Genomic DNA, 19,243 nt, shown 5'->3' on the forward strand with positions numbered 1-19,243 from the left:
GGCCCCATCTTACCACGAATGAATCAAGAATTTCGCATCCCCTCCTTTGTCACTCTGCACGTTGTTTTCGCTTCCCCACCGTTAATTACTGTTGCCTAGATTTTTCAGTACTTGGCATCTTGTCACAGTTCTTTGTTTCTTCTTTCAGCCCTTCAATTTTCCATTGCATAAATTTGCCTCACTTCCTCCATTTGAACCCTTGTCCCATTCAGGACTGCTAATACGTTGCATTAATTTTGTAACCAATAGTGAACATCACGTTATCTGACCTACTCTTAGCCCTATCGGTAAGGGTGCTGTGCTGTTAAGTTTGAGGATGAATTTAAATTTCATCCCTTTGGGGATAGTTAGAGGTGAAGTAGAATCAAAAAGACACAGAGCTTGGTATTCTTCTACTTGGTTCTTTTGTGATCACTGTGGAAAAAGAAGGAGGTGTGGTAATGTGAGATCCCTGGTTTCATTTTTATACCTTCCATGGACCAGGATGCTTACCCTCAAGTAGCTTATTATTAAACTAGAAAAATAGCTGTGTACAAGTAACTGTGGCACCTGATGACAAATGCCACAATAAATCTGAGCAAGGAATAGGGATACGGGAGCAGCCAGTTAAATGAAAAAGCACATACTAGGATCCATGACTCTTATTTGAGAAATAAAATAATTATATTAGGCCCATAGTTATGGACAGGAAATCTAATAAGTGCTGTTGGAACATCATGTGCAAAGTATAGAAGCATGTCACTTACATTTTTAATTGTATGTTCTTTGCAGTTAGTTTGTCCAGAAAAATAACATCCCAAAAACCTAAAAACAAGTATAGTTGCTGAAATTTAAAGCGTATAGAAATTAATATTCAAAAATTTAAAAGATTGTTTCTGTTGATTTGATTTGAGGCCTATACTTGTAGAGGTTGTTGCTGAAAAGCCTCCCAAATATCAACAATATATTTTAGAAATTCTGAAAACAGAGCTGATAGCAATCTGATCGTTAATTATAAATATGTGATGAAGAAATTTAGCAATTTCAATTTTGTTATTCACATTTTCCTAACCAGATCTTTTTAGTAAAGGTTTATGATTTATATGTTAACTTTGGTACTTTGGACAGTGTGCGACAATTATGATTTGCTATGTAAAAATAAGTCACAGGCATGTCAATTTCTGCTTAGCTTTTTGACTCAACACTTGAAAAAGCAAGTGATTCTGTGTAAAACTCAATGTGCTAAGAGCTGTAGCCATCTTGCTATATTTGCAGTAAATGCGAGGCATACATCATGAAGACCAGAGATACACTAGATGCGTGGTGGGTAGGAAGGGAAATCAGCCTTACCAATGTATAGTAGATAACATGCCAGTTTCTTTGGATTGAAAAAACAAAAATCTCATCAAGGATCAAGGGAACCGTGGTAGCTAAAGTCAGAGAAGTTCAGACCTGGAGTAAACCCAAGGGGGAAGAAAATCACGTATTGGCTCTGAAATGACTAGCTAAATATCTCTTGGAATAAATTCAGCACTTGAATTAACTGCAAGATTGCAGAAATTAATGCCACATTTATAGAAAATCCTAATGTTCAGCACCTAAAGTAGAGCTAGAGTTGTTAACCTCCGCATAGATACTCCAGGAAAGCTTGTAAAAATGAGCAGAATATGCTAAATATAGCCTTACACTTTACCTGGAAAAACCCCAGATGTTTAATTCATAGACTGCGGTTAGAGTGTTAAGTTCTGATTGTCATGACGTCACCTTTTTTTAAATTCTTGCTGTAAGATATCTATAACGTTGGCCTTCCCTCTACATTGTCATCTTCATGAGGCAAGGACTTTGTCGTATCTACCTCTGGATCTGCTCCGCCCAGTAGTGACTTAATAAGTGAGTGAATAAAAGGGTGAACAAAGGAAGAGCCTTCTTTGTAAAATAAATTGTAGAGCTCACTCTGTAGTCTTGAACTTTGAAGTCTTAACATTCTCACCATAAGAGGCAACAGAAGATGCCCAAGTAAATGAACTTCAAGAGTGAGAGTTTGTCCCACAGAAAGCCACCCATTCCTGTGCACCTCCTAAGCAGGGAGTAATCTAGTCCTGTTGTGCCACAGCAAAGGAGAAAGCAATCCAAAGGAAACAGAACAAAATGAAACAAACAGGCGAAGGTGTGCAGGAATAAAAGACTCACAGTATCTGGAAGTAAGAGCTTTTAGATTCTTTCTTTGTTCCTTTGACAAGACCTTCACACCTTGGTGGGTCTTCTTAGCCTCCTCTGGGTGGGGGAGCCCAGAGCTTGCAGTGTTTCACAAACATATCCTTCTGTAACAGGAAAAGTAACCAAGCTGCAGAGGCTTCACTGGCTTCCCAGGGTGAAAAAAAGGACGTTAGGGAAGGGAGCCCAAACCTGATGAGCCTCAGCCGCTGCTCACTGACACACTGTATTTCCCCATTTTCCTCTCACTCCACTGAAACCACTCCACAGAAATTACTTGACTTATCTAAAAGAGTGCTTAAGAGAGTTCACCAAGAAGAGGAAAATAAAAGCGGGAGAAAAGATGAAAACAGAAAAAAAATAACACCAGTGAATGACAGGTGGTGATTTTTTAAGGTATAGGGATAGAAAGAACCCACTCTTCACATAACTACTCTGATGCTTTAATACCCTCACGGTGAGGATCCCTTAAGAACTGTGCAATAGGATCCAGCCTTCTTGTGTCTCTGGAAGATGCTTCACACTACAGACTTTAATTATAGAGCAGTTCCCTGGGCTGTTTTCCTTCCTCTTCTTCTGTCCACTTCACATTCACCTGACTCTTGAGATTTTTTTTAAAAACCATCTTACCAGCTTTATTTTTTTAACTGAACAGTTTAAAGGGGAAATCATTTAAAGGAAAATACCAAAGTTTCTATCATTACTTAAAAGTATGGTGTGGAAAAATAGATCTCCTGATAATACATTTTATTAGATCCCTACAGGAATAGAAAATGCATATTATACTTAACATAGGCTGCACTTTTCAGGTTTTATCAAGAATCTGGTGTTATGTGTGGCACTTTATGTAGTAGATATTAAATAAATGTGTGGTGAATAGAAGGAGGGGAGGAAGGATTCTTAATCCCTAACAGGCAGGCAATTAGTCCAGTGTCTGTTTGGAATATCTACAAACCCTCTTTTTATCACCTGCCTTAGAAAAACAGTATGTGATTCATTTTAAATGTTGATATAGCTGACAAAGGGATATTTCAAATATATATATATGAAAAACATCCTGACATTGAAGAAACATAATTATGAGCTCATGCAATACTTTCTAAATTTGGATATGAGATAAAAACAATAGATTAAAAAACATTTTACCTCATCTTAAAGTCTGCAATGCCTCTCCATTACCCATAGGATAACGGTAAGCTCTTTAGCATGACATACAGGTTCTTAAGATGCTTCTTCCATTATATCCCCATTCTCTGGTTCCTTTGGTACCCTTAGGTTGCCTTCTATATAGCCTGTATCTTTTTTTATCATTTCATACTCCTGAAATTTTTACTTTAATTTTTTCCTATTCGATACTTGCCATGTGATGACAGTTCGTCATAATGAGTAATCAGATGTACTAATATCTGCTACTTCATGTGTTCACTAATATATTGCCCCCATAGAGACACGTAACAGACGTTCCTTGTGTGTTTGCTTTCCTATTAATCTCGCTAAGGTATTAACCCTAACATATTCCTTTTTGATGAACTCTGACCTTATAGAAAGTGGAGCAGCTTGTGAATTTGATCACCTCTGAAACTTACATTGCTTAGTTTTCCCTTCTTAATTGTAGGTAGCCTACAGCTAAGGTATTAATTCAGACTGAACATAATACACATGAACCCAACAAGGCTTAATGAGGCCAGTGATACTGATACAAGAGCTACTGCTAAGCGGGCGCCAGAAATCACTGGTAACTTTTTTTCAAGATTGCATCGTCATCATCATCATCATCATCATCATCATCGTCATAATATCAGTAGAATTTATCAGGCACTTATTTTCAAGAAACCATGCTGATTGCTTTACACACATTATCTCTTTTCCTTCTTACCTCAAGCTAGGCTATATAGATGTCATTATCCTCGTTTTATTGATTGAGAAGGCAAGTCTTAAAAGGGTTAAATAATTGGCCAAATCACAAAGCTAGTTAGCCATTAAACTGGTTCTAATCTTGTCTGACTCTAATATGCTTTTTATTGTACCACATCTTCCACAAAGCCTTCCCAGATACTTTGTAGATTCCTTCCATGCTTTGTCAGACTCTGTTCAGAATCTCTGTCAACACTCATGGTGCACCATGATTACTTATTTGCATGTAAATCTAACAAAACTGTTATCTTTAGGGAGAGGCTGTCTTATTCATCTTTGCAGTTCAGTGCCTGTGATAACACACACTTAATAAATGCGTATAGAATGATGTGAGAGCTCTAAGTTTAGCTGTTCCTTGACTTCATGTCTCATATATGTTGCACTATCTTCATGTCTGTGCTGAGCATCTAGTTTTAGAAGAGTTTGTGGATGGTTGTCATATGTCTTTCTCTCTTACGAGTCACACGTCTTTGAAGATGCACTGGATGATGGGGGAAAATCCATATAAAGGATGTGTTTTGTTTATTTGCCCTGCTAAAATATCATCGTGATAGGTAGTATCTTTAGGACTGCCTAGAGCAAATGGGCTCATTGTATGATTACTGAATTTGTAGATTGTCTAGGCTCTTAACTTCTTTCTTCTTCCTGCTGCTTAGCTTTTTTATAATCCCAATCAGAGAAGTCAGCAGTGAATGAATCGTCAAGGAGGAGAAATTAAAATCAGGCAATTTGTCTTGTTTTTAGTTTTATGGGTTGGCTGGTAGGGAAAAGATATTAAAGGTATTGACCAGTAAGAGATAGGGGAAGTATCTGTGGATTTTATTTAAGCTATTCTGGCTCTCCCTGTGTTATGAATCATTTAAAATAGCTGTAATCTCCCTTTAAGAGTCCTGTATGCCTTAAAATTGTATCCGAATTTTAGTGTATTACTTACAGCCTGGTCCAGGGAGGGCAAGTTGATTGAACTGGAGGGCAAATGCATAGTATTAAGGATTTTCCTACCTTTAAATTATGAATAAAGCAAATTATTTATTTTTAAATTTATATTATTCTGTAAAATATTGCCGAAAAATATTGACACTAATATTCACATTGATATTATAGTATATTTTATTTAGCTTGAATTAATATGTATACTTTTTAACAAGATTTACGTTTAGTGTATTTATGTTATATATATTATATATGTTGTATTATGTACGGTTAGTTGTAAATAGTGATATTTTAAATGCTTTATCTGTTTCTGGTTGGGAAATCTTGTAATCACTACAATAAATGAGTTTCCCACTACCCTTGATTTTTGTATGTTTACTTCTAGTTAAATGACCTTATCTACTAACCTAATTGTATATTTAACAAAATTAATCTATCTGGTAAAAGACAGTAGATATCTGTAAAGGAGTTTTGCATGGTAATTTATGAATATTAATAGTATGCTTGGCTTGGCAGACTTTTTAAAAATGCCTCATAGTTTCAAAATAATAGCAAATTTAGTACCTGCTGTGCTTGTTTTGTCAAAGGAATACAAAATTTCCAAACTGAACTAAGCAGTTCACATGGGGTCTTTAAAATTTTTTTATCCTTGGGGCTTATACTTTCCAGAAAAACAGAAAAGTATGCAAATAGATTTTGTGCTGTTATATACAAAAGTTTCCCCCCTTTTGATGAATAGAAGGACATGGTAGATGATTTATTTTGAGCAAGAAAATGGAAAGGAAAAATCCTTTATTTCCATCATCCACATATAGCTTTTCAGACATGTCACTGTGTGGTTTGATCTGACTGTTCCCACCCAGTTTCTTGCCAATTATGATCATCAGCACTTTACTTCATTCTTAACCTGGCATTCATGAGTAGATTTCAAGCAGTCAGTGAAACTCCTGAAACTGGCAACCAAAGTTTTGTGCCTGTCTGAAAATTTGGGGAGAGAAAACCCTCATCAAATAATAAAAAGATTTATATCCATAGTAAAAGGTCTATCAGGCTTTACCAGGAGCCTAATTCTGAGAGCTGGGAGCGGCCCCTCTAGAGGGGAAGATGGTGTTTGCCGAATGACTTGCCCGCTTCTGATATAAAGGGAAATTGAAATACTGTTCCATATAAGCGTGATTGCAGGCTCCAGCCCACATTCCAACTCTGCAGCTTCCCCAGTGGATCTAGATCTGAGCATCATCAAAGCTTCAGGCAGGCCCTTCTACTAAAACACCTGCATCTCTGCCCATACTTCTGTCTCAGCCCATTCATTCCTGTGATCCTCACTTGTTCCCTTTCCCAGGCTTTAGCTCCCGACTCCAGCCAGGCCCAAGAAGCCTAAGCTTTTCTTGAACTAAGCACCCACTCAGAAAAATTTACATAGCTTATTGCTTCCTACTACTGAGCCTCAGTTTGTAATATTCAGTCTGGATGATTAAGGCTCATGATTACATTAGGACCCAAAAAAGAAATGAACTCATAAATAGACTCGATCTCAGAACAGATTACTCTTTGTTCCTGCCCTCACAGCCACTGGCTCAAATGGTTTCATTAGGAACTTTATTTTATGCTTATCATCCCAGGTATGTTTTCATGGAAAAATGAACTATTTTGTGGTTGAATGTTTCTCATGTAGAAAATATTGAGTACCTCTGTCTTCATGGGGAGCACAATGGAAAATGCCTTTTTAAAAATTCTATTTATATTGCCATCAGTAATTTATACAGAGGCCTACCCTGTGGGCTTCACTGCTGCTCTCCAGTTTCTAAATTACCGGATAGCGTGCGTGGGAGTCTAGACTCAGTGTGGGGAATATAAGTGGTCAAATCGTTTTTGGTTACCATAAAATGCTGTAGTCCACTTTGTGGTAAAAACTATCCAAACTTCTCAACCACTAATCTCATCAGTTTTTTCTCTTGTCATTGGCCTAACTTATTGCATATTGCTCCTGAAATGCAGTGGCATATGGATATTCATTCCCAAAAGAGATGATCATTTTCCTGGGAGGAAAAGAACATAGGGATAAAACGTGTGTTAAGATGATGAGTGAAAAGGCCTCAGCAAATGCTTTATAAAGAAGCTGATGTCATAGCCAAATATCTGGAACTGTGTCTCTCTGTGTATATATATCCTCTAACAAAAAAAAGTATATATGAAGTATATTTATATAAAATTCTAGAATCCTTGAGCAGCCTGGCACTTTACCTATTTCAATTGTGGCATACAAAGATTCCTATTTTATCTTTTAGCATTCTAGTATATATTTCAGTTTTTAAAAGAGGGCATTAGATATGGATATAGTTTAATTTGCATCTTAAAAGGCATTTCACATTGCCATTCCCCTGAATCCTTAATTTCACAGGAGTAGCTGAGAAGGCTTCCATGTCACCTGTCAAAATTAGTATAGTTCAAACTCCACAATACACCATCTGTGGGCTTTATCTTCCTCATTAATTTAGGAAGTCAGTTATGCTCAAACCATTGAGAAAAGCTGCCTTTGACTTTCCTTCATAAGCATGGAGAACAGCTAACACATAAGGCAATCAGCGTACTTTCGTTTATACTTTTGGTTCTAAGATCATTTCTGTATCGATTTCTTTGCTCTGATAGCCTATGAAAGCCTGCCGTAGGCACTTGCTAATTCAGCACTTAGTAAAATGAAATCCTCATATTTTATATCAGGTGGGTAATGGAATTTTCAGGTGATTCATGGTGTAGAACAGAAAGGTTAGTAACGAAGTTAATGGTTCATAGAATAGTTGAGGGACATTGTGCGTATTTTTCAGAAAGCAAAGTGCACTTCCTTATTTTGCTTCTATTCATTTCTAATCTACTAAATTGCTTTTTGTTTTTAGGTACAGTATGCATCTGTTCTTTTTCCCACATCTTCCTTTACCTACCACAAAAATAATCCACATGAAAATGTTAAGCTTTCAAAATTTAAGTTCAAAATTCTTTAATGGCATTTAACAGTAAATAGTGATTGTTTCCAAAATTGGAAATGTAAGGGTTTATTATTATTAAAAACCCTTTTATTTCCATGTGTTTTAGCAGAACTAGCAAATAGATTATAATGGCAGTGAATGGTCTATGAGTAATAAATCATTTTTAGTATCAGAGGATGCTGCACGTGGGCCAGAGAGAATCAAATTGGTTAATGTTGAAAGTTCTCCAATTGTTCATTAGTTTAGGGGGGAATCTCTTCTCTTTCTTTTTTATACCATGTATTTTTGTCTGTTTTTAAAAAGCACTGGAAAGTTTGCCTCATATAAAAGAACGTTTGATTACAGAAAATATTGTGGCTAAGTCTGTCTCTAAAGATGTAACCTTCCTAGTCACATGTTAAAATGTATATAAAAAGAAAGCTTTATATCAGCTTTTATTATGCAATGTCAATGGAATATCAGCCTACATTCTGATCAGTTGAAATTTTAGACATTAATCTTTTAATTAATTTGCTACTGTATTTTCAGCCTTCGTTTTTCCCATTCAACAGATCCTTGTTATTTTTTGTTCCTCTATTCCTCTATTCCTGCCTTTGTGTTAGTTTCCTAAGGTTGCTGTAACAAAGTGCCACAGGTCAGGTGGCTTAAAATAACAGAAATTTATTCTCTCACGGGTTTGGAGGCCAAAGGTCCAAAATCAAAATGTTGGCGGGGTTCGTTCCTTTCTGAGGGATAGTCTGTTCCAGGCCTCTCTCCTAGCTTCTAGTGGTTACTGGCAGTCTTGGCATTGCTTGGCTGGTAGACGCATAACCACACTCTCTGCTTCAGTCTTCACATGGTGTTCCTCTCTCTCTCTGTCTCTGCGTCCAAATTTCCTCTTCATACAAGGACACCAGTCAGTGGATCAGGGCTCACCTTGATTCACCATGACCTCATTTAACTCGGTTACCTCTGTAAAGACTGTTTCCGACTAAGATCATATTTGCAGGTACCAGGGCTTAGGCCTTCAATATATCGTTTTGTGAGACACAATTCAACCCACACAGCCCTCTTTTGTGGTAAACAGATATTCTCTAGTATGCTGTTTTAATTCCCTTGTTGTTTCTTTTATTATATGTATATTTTTAGTTATATTCTTAGTGGTTGCCTTAGGGATTACAAGTAATATCTTAATTTATAACAATCGAGTTTGGATTAATACCAACTTTACAGTAGTATACAAATACTTTACTCCTATGTATAGCCCAATTCCCTCTCCCCTTCTTTATGCTGTTTTTTGTCATACAAATTATATCTTTGTACAGTGTATACCCATCAGCATTTATAATTTGTAGTGCTTTATGCAGTTGTCTTTTAAATTAGATAAGATAAAGACAAGAGTTACAAACAGAAACCACGTTTATACTGTCATTTATAGTTACCTTTGCTGGTGTTGTTTATTTCTTCATGTGGATTGAAGTTATTGTCTAGTATCCTTTCACGTCAACCTGGAAGACACTGTTTAGTATTTCTAACAGCTCTGCTAACAACACGTTCTCTTAGTTTTTTTAATCTGAGAATATCCTAATTTTTTCTTCATTTTTGAAGGATGGCTTCTCTAGATATAAAATTCTTGGTTAATAGTCTTTTCTTCAGCACTTGGAGTATGTCATCCCCCTGCTTTCTGGCATCTGATTTCTGATGAGAAATCAACTGTTAATCTTATTGAGGATTTCTTATACATGGTAAGTTGCTTTTCTTGCTGCTATCAAGATTCTCTCTTCGTCTTTCAAAAGTTTGATTGTGAGGTATCTACTTATAGAGCTCTTTGAGTTTATCCTGTTTACAGTTTGTAGAGCTTCTAGGATGTCTGGATTAATCTTCAAATTTGGGAGTTTTCTTTGTTTCTTCAAATATTCTTTCTGACTTTTTCTTTCCTCTCCTTCTAGAATTCACATGATGTGTGTGTTGATAGGCCTGATGCTGTCCCGCAGATTTCTGAGGCTCTGTTAATTTTTATTCATGCTTTTATCTTTCTGTTCCTCAAACCAAGTAATCTCAGTTGACCTGTATTCAAGTTTGCTAATTCTTTCTTCAGTCTGCTCAGATCTCCTGCTGAGCCCCCCTAGTGCATTGTTTATTTCAATTCTAGTGCTTTTCATGCCAGAATTTCTGTTTGTTATTTTTCTAAGATTTTATTTTTCCTTTTTCTCCCAAAGACCCCCAGTACATAATTGTGTATTTTTAGTTGGGAGTCCTTCTAGTTGTAGCATGTGGGATGCCACCTCAGCATGGCTTGATGAGCGGTGCCAGGTCTACACCCAGGATTCAAACCGGTGCAACCCTGGGCCACTGAAGCAGAGTGCACGAACTTAACCACTCAGCCACGGGGCCGTCCCCAAGAATTTGTTTTGGGGTTTTTTTTACCATTTCTATCTCATTATTGATATTCTTTATTTGGTGAGATATCATTCTCATACTTTCCTTTAGTTCTTTAAACATGGTTGTCTTTACTTCTTGGAACATATTTAAAGTGTTGGTTTAAAGTCTTTGTCTAGTAAGTTCAATATCTGGGCTTTTTCTGGGACAGTTTCTGTTGACTGCTTTTTTTTCCTGTGTGTGAGCCATATTTTTATCTGTGTGTTGTGCATGTTTTATAATTTTTGGTTTTTTTGAAAACTAGACATTTAAGCATACATTTTGTTTTTGTTTTTTGAGGAAGATTAGCCCTGAGCTAACGTCTGCTGCCAATCCTCCTCTTTTTGCTGAGGAAGACTGGCCCTGAGCTAACATCCGTGCCCATCTTCCTCTACTTTATATGTGGGATGCTTACCACAGCATGGCTTGCCAAGCGGTGCCATGTCCGCACCTTGGATCCAAACCAGCAAAACCCAGGCTGCCAAAGCGGAACATGTGAACTTAACTGCTGTGCCACCGGGCCGGCCTCAGTATACATTTAAATATAAAGTAGCAGTTCTGGAAGTCAAATACTCCTCCCTCCCCAGGGTTTGCTGTTGTTGTTTATTTAGTGACTTTTCTCAATTAATTCTGTAAAGTCTGTACTCTTTGTTATGTGTGGCCAGTGAAGTCCCTACGCAGTTGGCGTAGTGGTCAGCTAATGATTTGATAGAGATTTCCTTAAGTTCCTGGAACCATTGAGTCTCTCACTCTTTGCAGAGGAGCCCCATGTGCATATTGGAGCATGCCTTCAATGCTCAGTCAGATTGCTTACAACTCCATCCTTGCATTCACTTCCTGCTTGTGTAAAACCTCACGTTTAGCCAGAGATGAGAGCTGAGGACTTTCTCAGGTCTTTACAGAGCACAGACTGGACATGCACACAGCCCTATGCTTGCACATGGCCTTCTACATTCCCCGGAATATGTTGGTGTTTTTGAAAGCCCCTTCTAAACATTATATTCCCTAGCTTTTCCTTTTAAGCTTCATGGTTTGCTTATTGTTGGCCCTGTTCTTCACAGCCTTGGGCAGCCATGATGTCAAACAGTTGAGCTAATTATTTTTGACAAATACTGCTAGGAAAAAGGCTATTCTCACTGGGTGAGTGCCAGATCAGGTTAAATAAGCAAGCCTTGTGAGTGGTGTCTTTCAGGGAACCTATCAGACAGGTCAAATAGTGATAATTTTCTGGGAATGAGGCTTTGAAGGAGCTCCAACCCTCTTTTTCCACCTCCAGTGGCTGCCAGGCTGCTGGTTTTCACCATGATTGAAGGCACTTGGTTTTCAAGGCTACCGTAGAGCTGGGGAATGGGAGGTGAGAAAAGAGCAGATTTATAATGTTGCATACTTGCTGTTCTTATCAAGATTCGTTTTTCTTGAATCAATGCTCCCCAGATCACTGCAAGCCTTTAGTTAATTTCCAGAATTCTGAACACGTTGATTCTGACCATTTTTTCAGTATCCTCATTGCTTTTATGGAGGAGAGGATTTTCAGAAGTTTTTACTCCTTTATTCCTGCTGATGTCAGTAAATATTATTCATGCCATGAAATGGGGCACTTCTATATCTGTTAGACCATTAGTGTGTGGGGTTGAGTCAGTTTTCTTGCTTAATTTTTGTGTTCCATGTCAAAGGTGCTATCAATCACTTATGGTACCATCTGCCCTTGTAAACCTCTTGAGGAGGAGCTCATGACATTAGTAGGTTATTGACAGCAAAAGATCACTATTAATTGAGTCTTTCAGTGGCCTGTAACGAACATCACCCTTACAGAAATCACAAAGATTTACAGACTAAAATGTGTACCTCAGATACTTGTAGCTCTCAGCACCACATAGAAAACAATGTGGCATACATACACTGAATCCTGCCTATAATAATTGGTTGCTTCCCTCTTTTTTTTTTTATTCTTTTTTTTAAAGATTGGCACCTGGGCTAACAACTGTTGCCAATCTTTTTTTTTTCTGCTTTGTCTCCCCAAATCCCCCCAATACATCTTATTGTGGGGATTGTGGGAGGGAAGATCCCCCCACATCTTAGTTGTGGGGCCTTCTAGTTGTGGCATGTGGGACGCCGCCTCAACATGGCCCAATGAGCGGTGCCATGTTCACACCCAGGATCCACACCAGTGAAACCCTGGGCCACTGCAGTGGAGTACACGAACTTAACCACTCAGCCACGGGGCCAGCCGTCTTTTTTATTCTTTTGTTAAGAACCATAGCAAATATTATTTCATTATTTCTGTTCTCATAGGTAATTCAAGTTCCACAATCACCGTCTTCTATGTTGTTGAAACTGCCGTTGGTCTCGATTCATAAATATACTTTGTTTTCGTGATATATGATGTCCCCTTCATTGTGCCACGCTCCATCATCTTCAGTCTTCTGATTAGGCATTTGTTAATCAGAAAGATGTTTGCTGTTGATGCTCCTTTACTAAACTGAAAAGATATCAAACTTGTAATTAATAGCTGGAAACTCCAGAATTTGCAGTAAAGCACTGGAAAATATTTGAGGATATTTAATTCTAGGAATTAAAGAGCCATTTTGAAATCTGCAGAAATTTGTTTTACTGTCATGGAAGTAAACACCGATTTTAAAGTTCCTCAGTTTTATTTCCAACGTTTTTGCTAAAATATCTTTATGATGTTTTTATTTATTATTATTCTAACTGAATGGGTCCTGGCTGTATTGAAATCTTCACAGAAGTGGAAGACCTGCATCGCAATCAGTTTGTCATTAATCTGACAAATTAGTGGAATCTTGATCATTCCATTCACATCTCAGTCTCTCTGAAAAGGGAACAACACTTTGAAGGGATTGAACTGAATGAGATAGATTTTTAATTTTCTATTTCATCTCTAATTTTGAGCCTTCTGAAATCTTTTCAAACTCATTTTATTTGATTTGACCTAGAACTTAAAAGAAAACAAGATAGCATTTTAAAGAATTGTTTTGCCATTTCATCATCTAGTATTTGGTGTGAAATAATCATCTCAACACTTGCTTTAGCAGTCGTATCATATTTATACAACCCTGTGTCCAATAGGCTTGGGACACAGGGCTTTCTGTTTCTTTAGTGAACATGCAGAATCAGTTACTTGACTTGCATCCTCCACCCAAACCCTGAGAAAAATGGGTTTCTTTAGGATAGCATGGCCCTCCTCTCTTGTATGTGCTTTTTGTATTGCAAATAATACAGTACAGAAATGAAATTTGCAGAAAACTGTATCACAAAGATCTCTCTGTCATTCAAGGAATGATTTTTCTGCAGACAGACTCTTCCACTTCCCCACTCATGAGTGCAGAGGGATTGGGGATCATTTTGGTCACTGGCTCCATGTGGCCGCAGACACACCCATCTGGCATTTGCTCCCAATCTCCCCAGGCTTGGGACACTCCCTATGCTCTTAGTGGATCCTTATAAGTCTCCCAGGGCACCAGCTACTGTTCTTTTGTGTACCCTCAGTTTTATCAATGGAAGCCTATCAGTTGTTTTTTCTGTCTTTCCTTCTGAAAGTCCTTACCATTTCTGGAATGCAGTTTTCAAAAGAAAGCACAATAAATAATAATCTACTTCTGTCCCTCTTGCCTTTACCACCAGCCTGGCCCACCTTCACCTCTATTCATTTCCTCAGTTTCAAGTGCATTTTTTGCTTGGAACATGGGTTATTGAAGAGTTAATACTTGGACCTCAATGTGGTGTATCTTATGGGTCTCTGTTCTCATGTCTTAAGCAAGCATTCTTGATTTTAAAACTCGACGAGAGTCCATGAAAACAGAACTGAGTGTTGCTAGTTGATATCATGGCCATTCTCTGATGTAGTCTTCGATGTGCTGCTGATTTCTGTGGGGCACTGGGCAAATTTTCACATTTCTCTGGGTGTTGATGTTTTCAGATATCAGCTGGAGCATAACAGCAGTTACCCTGTACAAAGAATATTAAATAATCTATCAACAGTGCTTTATGGGATGCTGTATAAATTTAAGAGTGTTTTAGCCTGTAATAGAGTAACATTGTTATACCAATGAATTATTATATGTAGAATGCTTAGAACAGTACCTGATACAGAAAAGGTACTCAGTAGTTATTAGCTGTTATTGTTGTTGTTATATGGGAATTTTGGATTTTTACCTTAAAACAATGATCAGATCTGAAAGTATATTTCAGATCTTGTCGTATATTTTCCTGTATGAAAGTATCTTTTAGATCAGGTGTTTTCAACTTTTTAAGTATTTTCTCATTAGAAATCTCATGACTGACAGAGCAAGCTGAAGTCTAGTATCCTCATAAGGAAGGAGAAAGCAATCTAGTGAGGGAGTGAAGCAGGACTCATGGGGGAAGTGTGAGACTTTCCAAAAGTTGTAGGGGGAGGAGTGGCTCATAGGTAACTAGTGACTGTGAGCAGAGATAGAGGTGTGAGTTTCTGCTGTAATGCTACTGTCTTGTCTTTTGCTCAACAGAATATCTGTGAGAGTCATCCATGTGGTTCTGTGTATTGGGAATTTGTTTCTTTCTGTTGTTCTGAAGTGTTCCATTGTGTCAATATATCACAGTTTGTTCACCCATTCTCCTGTTGAACATTAGGATGATTTCCAGATTTCAGTTATTGTGGATAAAGCTTGTATGAACATTATTATAATTGTCTTTTGGTAGACATAGGCATTCATTTCTTTGGGTATACCTAGGAGTGGAATTGCTGGGTCACAGGGTAGTCATATGTTTGGCTTTACTATAATTGCCAGCCATGTCTACAAGTTGCCACAGTTCTCTTAAATAGACTTTTGTATAGGAAGTAGTAAGGACCCTTCAGCAGATGACCCAGTATAATATTTCCCCAAAAGGGGAAGTGTTTGGGTTTAGTTGTGAGTTGGTTTTTTTCAATGGGTAGTTGATGTAATACCCCTTCAAGAGAATGAAAAATTCAGAATTATGGAGGTTTTATTTATGTTAGATATATTTATATGATGGCAGAGTGAATAATTGAGCCACATATTCTGTTAGAAGGCATTTTGGTATAATGTAGTTAAATCTATAATAAAGAGGTTTTATTATAAAACCTATCATAAAATACAACTCTTAAGAGTTATATTTAAGAGAACACTCTTCTGAAAATCTGAAGACCTGGGTTCTAACCCTAATTCTAGCACTATTTTAATTGTGTTACCTTAGGCAAATCACATAACCTCTTTAAATCTTCACGTCTTCATCTGGAAGTAGTAGTGGTAGGAGAGAAGTTTGGTCCATATGATCTCTTAGGTTCTTTTTGGTTTCCTTATTCTATGCTTTTTTAATAAGTCACTTAAAGTTAGTTAATAATTTCATTTCCTTACGTAACAAATTAATTTCCACTAACTTAAGAAAGAGAAAATAAGTAGTTACAGACTCAAAGTCGTGGAAGTGAATCTCAAATTTTAGACTACTGAGACAATATGGGATTTACTAAACCTAAATTATATATTCTTAACAAATAAAACACTAAAAACTTTACTGGCACCTACTTTGGTTTTGTAATACATCACATATGTGGCTACTAGCTACTACGTAATCAGAATCCTAAAGGACATTTCACATACAATGTTGCAAAGGTTCAGCTTTGGACTTGGTTTTGTAAAGTCAGCTTGAAACAGATTCAGCCAGTCTGTGGCTCTTCAGATCCCACGCTGATTCAGAGTTGCACATGTGGCTAGTGTTTTTCTTACCGTTATTAGTAGGTGCCACAGTGCAGGAAAAAGGGCAATCAGCTGTTTTTGTTTCTGTTATGATTAAAGGTAGAAGTTTCCTTTCACAGTCTTCCATTTCAAAATTTGATTCCTTTATTACATACAGATGGGACTAAAGGAGGCCTTATACTGTACTTTTTCTTACTGCAGAATATATAATTATATCTAGTAATGCAAAATACTTTGGGAAAAGATAATAAAGAAACAGATGTTAGGTTAGACTTACAGATAACTATCAAGTTGAGCTGTATTTGGCTACCAGGTTTTCATATTCTCTTTGGGCTGTAAGTTAATAGTTTTATTACTGAGTGATGAAATAGAGTATATTCTTTTTGGAGTGAACTGTGGGAATTTCTCTATGTTGTTCAGTAAAAAAATAAAATGAATTTAATCATCACTTTATTGTTGATTGTTGTTTTAGAGACATCAATAGTAAAATGATTAGTGAAAGTGAATTTTTTTGTTTTTTTTTTTAGGCATTTAGAGTTTTTATTTGTTTAGAAAATCTCCTGTTTTTGACAAGAGAATTAAGATAGGTCGGGGCACTAACATAGTGTGTGAGCAGTATTCTCTGCTCTTCAACTGATTTGCCTTGTTATTTGACCTCCATGCATCTTGTTTATCTTAAAAAGGGTTTTAATTTTGGACTCCTATAATTGAGTAATACTCATAATTAGTCTTTCATATTTTCAAATAATGACAAATTATTTTTAGTTATTTGTTCCTTAAAAATTCTCCCATATAAAAAGTAACATGTCCATTGACCAATGAATGGATGAAGAAAATGTGGTATTTCTATATGTACAATGAAATATTATTTAACCATAAAAAAGAAGGCAATCCTGTCACTTTTGACAACTTGGATGGCCCTTGTATTCAATGAAATATAAAAAATAAGGAAATTTACAGCATCCTCTTTTTTTCCTGGAATTTGAATTTTCTTTCTACTTCCTCTATGGAATTCTATCTAATATATTTTAAAGCTTGAAAGTCTTCTATTGATCATTCTACAGCCCTTTTCTATAACAAAATATGTGTATAAATTAAACATAAAAACATTATTGTGACCATGAGGCTCTGAAGTTTTTGTTTTGTTTTGTTTGAGCAAGATTAGCCCTGAGCTAACATCTGCCTCCAACCCTCATCTTTTTGTTGAGGAAGACTGGCCCTGAGCTAACATGTGTCCCTATCTTCCTCTACTTTATATGTGGGGTGCCTGCCACAGCATGGCTTACCAAGCGGTGCGTAGGTCTGCCCCTGGGATCCGAACCAGCGAACCCTGGGCTGCCGAAGCAGAACATGCAAACTTAATCGCTGCGCCACTGGGCCAGCCCCTTAAGTATTTATTTAAAAAACACTTTTTTTGTTGAATTGTGATTAAATTTTTACTAGTACGCAATTCATCAAAACAGTGTATTAAGCATAAATGTAAAAAATTATTATAAAAGCAGTCTCTAATGTAATGGATGGTGAGGGTGGCACACATGGGAATTCTTTAGGTTGCTTTGAAAAGGCAGTTTCACAAATCCATTGTTTGGTGACCTGAAGGTGTGAAAGGAGCCCCAGCAGGAAGCCTTCACCACAGACAAGTCAGTTTCAGGAAAGAGTACAAATGGAATTTGAAGACCTAGAAATGGATTCATTTTCAGATGATCCTTACCTGCTGGTTTGCTTCCTTCCAGAAGTACCCTATGCCCATTTGAAGATTCACACTTACACTATGGTTTGTAAGAAAGAAGTGCGTGACCTGGACCATGCAAAGTTATGTCCAGGAGGTAGATGTGGCAAAATATCAGAGACTTCTGGGGCTTGAGTAGTATAAAAAACACATAGCAACTGATAGAGTATAGTGGATGAGGGTGAGAAATTCAGATTTTGAACCTCTGTAACTGAGCAGGAAGAGGTTCTAATGCTTTGGCAAGGAAATACTGAGTTCATTTTTTTTTAATTGAGATATAATTGACATAGCATTATAAAGTTTCAGGTGTACAAGATAGATTCAGTATTTGTATACATTGCAAAATGTTCACCACAAGAAGTCTAGTTAACATCCCTCACCACACATAGAAATTTTTTTTCTTGTGATGAGAACTTTTAAGATCTACTCTGTTAGCAACTTTCAAATGTACAATGCAGTATTGTTAACTCTAGTCACCATGCTATACGTTACTTCCCCAGGACTTAGTTATGTTATAACGGAAGTTTGTACTTTTTGACTCCTTTCACCTGTTTCACCTACCCCCAACTCCCGCCTCTGGGAACCATTGATACGTTTTCTGTATCTATGAGCTTGTTTTTTGTTTTGTTTTTTTAGTCCACATATAAGTGATATCATACAGTATTTATCTTTCTCTGTCTGACTTATGTCAGCATAATAACCTCAAGGTTCATCCAGGTTGTTGCACACAGTGGGCTTTCCTTCTTTTTTAATGGCTGAATAGTATTCCACTGTGTGTGAGTGTGTATATATAAATATATATATGCCACATCTTCTTTATCCATTCATCCATACTGAGTTCATTTTTAAACTACTTGTATATAATCAGTGATTGTAGAAAGTCATTCAGTAGTCTATTAAGGAGAAAATAAAACACCCAGATTGCAAATATCTCATATGTTTTTAGTTTTAATATGTTAAACCCCCAAGAGGTTGGATTTTCCTTTCTTCATTTCACTCAGCTGAAGACATGTCAGATGTTAATATTACTCAGGGCAACCTCTGTACTTGAGATAAATTTCTTCATCTGGAATGTGTTCTCCCACTTCTTGACACCATTTTTTCAGGGACACTCCTTTCAAAATAATTCCCAGTTCTTTCTAAATATCCCGTTTGAACTGTACACTCCTTTCAAAATAATTCCCAGTTCTTTCTAAATATCCCGTTTGAACTGTGCTCATTGAGTAATTCTATGGAGTGATTATTTAGAGTCCTGTGAGGATAGGACAAAAGAAATGATCGAAACATCACATAGAAAACAGTTGATGATTACCAGCACCCTCTATCCTGGTTCACTTCAGCTTATTACTAATTTTGTTAGATTCATCTTTGACATAGTTCTT

At 36.9% G+C, this 19,243-nt stretch overlaps 1 protein-coding gene across 13 annotated transcripts in view; it reads left to right on the top strand.

Annotated features, from left to right (window-relative positions):
- Positions 1 to 19,243, top strand: part of CDKAL1 (CDK5 regulatory subunit associated protein 1 like 1) — a 610,319-nt gene that overhangs the window by 354,862 nt on the left and 236,214 nt on the right. The gene's annotated exons all lie outside the window — the stretch shown is intronic.

Source organism: Equus caballus, chromosome 20, assembly GCF_041296265.1.
Source record: "Equus caballus isolate H_3958 breed thoroughbred chromosome 20, TB-T2T, whole genome shotgun sequence".
NCBI lineage: Eukaryota > Metazoa > Chordata > Mammalia > Perissodactyla > Equidae > Equus > Equus caballus.